Below are 6,200 nucleotides of genomic sequence, written 5' to 3'. Positions count from 1 at the left end.
GGCTGCGCCCTGACCAAAGGCCTGGTGGAACAACTCTGTCTTGCAGGCCCTGCGGAAAGATGTCAGGTCCCGCAGAGCCCTAGTCTCTTGTGACAGAGTGTTCCACCAGATTGGAGCCGCAGCCGATAAAGCCCTGGCTCTAGTTGAGGCCAGCCTAACCTCTCTGTGGCCTGGGACCTTCAGGATGTTTTTATTTGCAGACCGTAGGTTCCTCTGTGGGGCATACCAGGAGAGGCGGTCCCGTAGGTAAGATTATGTTCTGTATTTATAGGACACTTTCCTTTGAAATTGGCACATAGTGGCATGACCTACTTTAAGATATGAGACAGGTTTAAAAAAGGCAAAGCAATATTTATTCTTGTTCTTTAGTAAAGAATACTGGGAGGTTTGGGCGAAACAAGGACCTGGAGCAGACTTAACAATTATCTATAATTCAATTTAGACTCTCTGTGACGGGTCTGAATGATATAGAAGAAGAGGCCATATAATAAATATTTTATATATTTTACATTAGCAGCATTAATCCAACAGAAGATATTGAATTGAATAAAACTCAGTACTGACAGAGTCATGCGGAATAGCAAGCTTGCTGGAGAAGGAAAAGATTATGCAGCAACATTTATCACTGACAATTTCAGATCTAACTAAATATTGTCTTGCAGCCATTTTAACAATGTTGTAACCCTGTTCAAGCATTCACCTGATAACATGGTGGCTTATTCTGGGCTGGGGGCCGACATGTGTGCACCACGAGTGCCAACCTGAATAAAATATTGTGGGGGCAGAGATAAGCCCTGCTCCACATAATCTAGGAATATATCCAGAATACCGCAGTCCTCAGTAGCGTCTTGGAGGAGACAGGGAACATGTCCCATGTTGGCAGTGCCGTTTTCCCATAAAAATAGCTCAAAAATGGCATTCTTTGTGATTCCCCCCCCCCCAAAAAAAACTAAACCTCAACAGCTTTGACAGAAAAATACCCAGATTCTTTTTTCACTGTTTGAAATATGGCAACCCTAGCATAATTGATCACATTGACACAGTGCACACACACCATCTGAATGGGAATGCCCATCAATTTTGTGGCGGCCAAAGCCCCCACAGCCCCCATGAATTGGTTTCTATGGTGTGCATGCAGGTTCCTCTTCAGGTAATGGTAAAGGGACCCCTGACCATTAAGTCCAGTCGTGGCCAACTCTGGGGTTGCGGCGCTCATCTCGCTTTCTTGGCCGAGGGAGCCGGCGTACAGCTTCCGGGTCATGTGGCCAGCATGACTAAGCCGCTTCTGGCGAACCAGAGCAGCGCACGGAAACGCCGTTTACCTTCCCGCAGGAGCGGTACCCTACTTGCACTTTGACGGGCTTTCAAACTGCTAGGTTGGCAGGAGCAGGGACCAAGCAACGGGAGCTCACTGTGTTGCGGGGATTCGAACTGCTGACCTTCTGATCGGCAAGTCCTAGGCTCTGTGGTTTAACCCACAGCGCCAGCCGCGTCCCTCTTCAGAGCTTTGCACAAAAGGGTTTCAAGGTGCATTCAGCTGAACGCATCGAGTCGTCTCCCTGCAATGGTGAGTCCTGCATGCAGCTGAATGCGAACAGAACCTCATTTCAGAACTCTGTAGAGAAACTTGTGAGTGTCAAGATATTTGGGTCAGGAGAACACTTGCGCTACTAGTAGAGAAGGGTGATCTGTCGGTTTGGTTTCTCATTCTTACATTCAGTTCTCTTCATTTTCATAGCAGTTGGCTATTTTCCCAAGCAACCTGCCCTCAGGGATCCAAACTAAGAAGCAGGCAGTAGCAGACGATGTGCTAAGCTTGTGGCACGCACCTGACCTCCATCCCATTGCGCCCCTGCTACCAGGAGGTTGGGGGTGGGTGAGAGGCAAGGTGAAGTGGCGACAAATTTGGCACAAATTTTATGCAAATCTATGTCCTCTTTAAATGGGACGCGTGTGGCGCTGTGGGTTAAACCACAGAGCCTAGGACTTGCTGATCAGAAGGTTGGCGGTTCAAATCCCCGCGACGGGGTGAGCTCCTGTTGCTCGGTCCCAGCTCCTGCCAACCTAGCAGTTCGAAAGCATGTCAAAGTGCAAGTAGATAAATAGGTACCGCTCCAGCGGGAAGGTAAACTACGTTTCCGTGTGTTGCTCTGGTTTGCCAGAAGCGGCTCAGTCATGCTGGCCACATGACCCGGAAGCTGTACGCCGACTCCCTCGGCCAATAAAGTGAGATGAGTGCCGCAACCCCAGAGTCGGCCACGACTGGACCTAATGGTCAGGGGTCCCTTTACCTTTTATGTTCTCTTTTGTTCTCCCTCCCCCAACGATGCACTCCCTCTCTTTTGGCGATTAAGAAGCCAATTGTCCCTTTTCTTCTTTACACGCATGCAGCAATCCTTATAAGAAAGCCCACAACTGAAGACAGCAGAATGGTCTGGGATTTAAATTATATGAAAGGGAATTCATAAAATAACAAAATAAATAATAATAAAGCAAGAAAATGACGATGACGAGGATGAGGATAAAAATAATCATTGTTCCAGGACTCAAATGGAACGCCTAGCTTATTGTGATGCTATCATTCTGCTATTTTGGTTTCAATATGCAGCAGAGGAAAAAAAATAGCTGTGCACTTTCTCCCCCCAGAACAGGTTTCATGCTCTATTTCAGCTTTTAATCATAGCCAGCTATGATTTAAAACCAATGGCAGCCAAAGGGCCTTCACTATATTCATAAATCCACATTGATTTACAGCACAAATCTAACCATGCCTTCTCAGAAATAAGCCCTAGTGACTTCTATGGGGCGTACTCCCAGATAAGTGGGGTTAGGATTGCAGCCTTATTTATTTCCTGGCATGGTAAGAGAACGGCTGTTTTTAGGAATTTTAAGATAGTTGGCTAGATATTAATTTTGCTTTGAGTTGCAGTTTTCATTTTTGTAAACCAATCAGTGCTTTAAACAAATGCTTTTCGTAAAAGCGTAGGAATGCTTTAGATAAATTAAGCAAGCCAGGAAGGAGACTCTGGCCGCAATCACATTTAAAGCACTATGATGCCACTTTAAACAGTGAGAACTTCCCCCAAAGAATTCTGGGAGCTGTAGTTTGATGAGAGTTCTGAGTGTTGTTAGGCAATCCCTATTCCCCTAAGATCCCTCATTATTGGGAACTCTGAGAAATGTAGCATAGTGGGACTAGGGGCTCCTAACAACTCTCAGTCCCAGAATTCTTTGAGGGAAGCCATGACTGTTTAAAGGTGTATCAAAGTACTTTTAATATACAGTATGGTGTGGATGTGGCCAAGGATGGGGAAGGAGATGGAGCTAGAACGGAGAAGAGAGAAAAAGCGAACTACAGTGGTACCTCGGGTTAAGAACTTAATTCCTTCTGGAGGTCCGTTCTTAACCTGAAACTGTTCTTAACCTGAGGTACCACTTTAGCTAATGGGGCCTCCCACTGCTGCCGCGCGATTTCTATTCTCATCCTGAAGCAAAGTTCTTAACCCGAGGTACTATTTCTGGGTTAGCGGAGTCTCTAACCTGAAGTGTCTGTAACCTGAAGTGTCTGTAACCCGAGGTACCACTGTATCTTCTTCTGTCTGAATAACCTGGATGGATTGGGAGGTTACTTTTTAGGCAATCTTAGGCAATGGGGTTTTGCCCTGAGTTGTCACAACCCTGGGTTTGTGCATGCGTCTTACCCACATTGAAGTAAGTCAAACATTGAGCAAGCGTCTGCTGTTGTTCTTTTTTTTTAAAAAAAACGGAAGATCCAAGAGCCAGAGGCGGCTATTTGATTGCCTTGCTATGGCTCTAGAATTACACAACAAAGACAGTTCAAAACAGACCAATTTTTTCTCTATCCCATAATTAGCAGATTTCCCCCCTCTCTCTTCCTGCATAGAAGAGCAAATGGAGAGGAAAGCTTTAAAAATAACACTGGGGAATCAATATGGTCTTGTTTACAGCACCAGAAAATATAGAACTGACCGTGCTACCAGTGCTCTTTTCTTACTGCAGTTTGTGGCATCTTTTTGATGACTAAAAATATTTGGCTTGGGCTTCTGGAATCAGAAATGAAAGGCTTAATATCAGAATTCCCTATATTCAACATGTTTCGTAATATGGTTAGTGTCAGGGAACTGCCATCGGAACTAGGGGAGGAGGCAAGGCTCCACAGCGATGCTGGAGAGGGGCCAAGCAGGGAGAGAGGCAGGTCTCCGGCTGGGGAAGAAAATCAGCGCAACACCAGGGATAGAGGGGGGCCGATGGGGGAAGCAGAGAGGAGGCTCCAGGACTCTTCGCAGGAGACCAGCGAGGAGAGCACAGGTCCTCCGCTGCCCACACCCACCCTGCACAGAAGACTTCCGCGCAGGGAAAGTAGGCGGCGACTTGGCGTCAAAGAACTTCTTTGCTGGAAGAGGTTCAAGAAATGCCCACTGACGGATTCTGCCAGCAACTAAACAGTCACGGAGTAGATGGCTGTCCAGAGAGAAACGGTTTAACCAGGCAACCTAGCCCAGAGCGGCGGTAACTTACGCACAAGCAACCCCTAAAGCCATTACAGTTAGTGTTAGCCCATATGTTTTTGGGGAACCCTTTCATACACAATCTAATAATAATAATAATACGGCTTTGCAACAGTATTTATTCTGTGACCCAAAAAACCCCTCTCCTGTGACAGACCTAATGGAGAGGCTGCTTGTAAATTTTGCCATCTGATGAATATATGACTGCAAAATTCAGGCGTGGTAGATGAAAAATGTCCCTCAGCTTATTCACGGCCCTTTCTTTTTTGCAGAGTTGTTTGTATTTATAGAAGAGAACAGACAACATATCCTCAAGCTGCTGCATGCCAGATCTCATAAAACAATTCACAGCGATTCTGTCCTGGCTGCGCTTACAAGGGTAATGCAATACTATAATAAATACAACTCACTGTGCTGCTAGGGAGAATTGTGTCCTTGGAAATTCTTCCATCTTCAAAAATCATGCGCTCAGTGTGCCCCATGGCACTGGAACTCATGGGTTAGAGGCACCCTAGAGGCAGACACTGAACAGAGGTGTTTGTAGGCCATCTGAGGTAAAGGCCTTTTTAAACAGATACAGTACTACTTTTCTAAAAGCAAAGCATCCATGTCTGGCCCTGAGATTCAGAAAATATATAACAGGCATGTGCAACAGGTAGATCGTGATCTACCGATAGATCACTGGATATCTGTGGTAGATCACTGTTAGCTCATTGGGTCTCCCCAAAGAAGCTGAACAACTGTGGCCCCCCTAAAAAAAAGCTCAACGTTTTACTTCCTCCCTGAAAAAACTCAACAGCTTTGACCCAACCCCCCCCAAAACGGGCCTTCCTCCTTCCTAAAGAAAGCGCAACAACTTTGACCTGAAGCCCAAAAAAGGGGGTAGATCACTGCCAGTTTTTAACTCTATGCTTAGATCGCAGTCTCTTGGGAGTTTGCCACCCCTATATATAACATGTGCATGCACCTCTATCATGATGACTCTCCATGCTCCATGCCCAACCCTACCCCAGTTGCCTCCTAGTGTACAGCTTTCCAAACAGTTTGGTGGAGCAGAGGTCCTTACCTGACCTCCTGACAGGTGAGCAGCTGCTGCTTACTGGGAGGGGGAGGGAGATAGCTGCAGGAAGGATAAAAGGTAAAGGGACCCCTGACCATTAGGTCCAGTCGTGACTGACTCTGGGGTTGCGGCGCTCATCTTGCTTTATTGGCCGAGGGAGCCAGCATACAGCTTCCGGGTCATGTGGCCAGCATGACTAAGCCACTTCTGGCGAACCAGAGCAGCGCACAGAAACACCGTTTACCTTCCCACCGGAGCGGTATCTATTTATCTACTTGCACTTTGACATACTTTCGAACTGCTAGGCTGGCAGGAGCAGGGACCGAGCAACGGGAGCTCACCCCATCGCGGGGATTCGAACCGCCGACCTTCTGATTGGCAAGTCCTAGGCTCTGTGGCTTAACCCAGTGCAAATGTACCACCGAGAGTGCTGGATCTGCTCAGCCAGTGAGTGAACTTGCTGCTATCTCACCCCAACCCCACCTGGTAAGCAGCAGTGACTCACCTGTTAGGAGGTCAGGTAAGTACCACTGCCTGACGAGGCTACTGGTCAAAAATGAAAACAGACCATTTCTCCCAAATGCTCCCTCCCAGATCCTTTTCAGATTTTG

Source organism: Podarcis raffonei, chromosome 10 (genome assembly GCF_027172205.1).
Source record: "Podarcis raffonei isolate rPodRaf1 chromosome 10, rPodRaf1.pri, whole genome shotgun sequence".
Taxonomy (NCBI): Eukaryota; Metazoa; Chordata; class Lepidosauria; order Squamata; family Lacertidae; genus Podarcis; species Podarcis raffonei.
The sequence above is the reverse complement of the archived record's forward strand: the minus strand, read 5'-3'. Positions refer to the sequence as shown.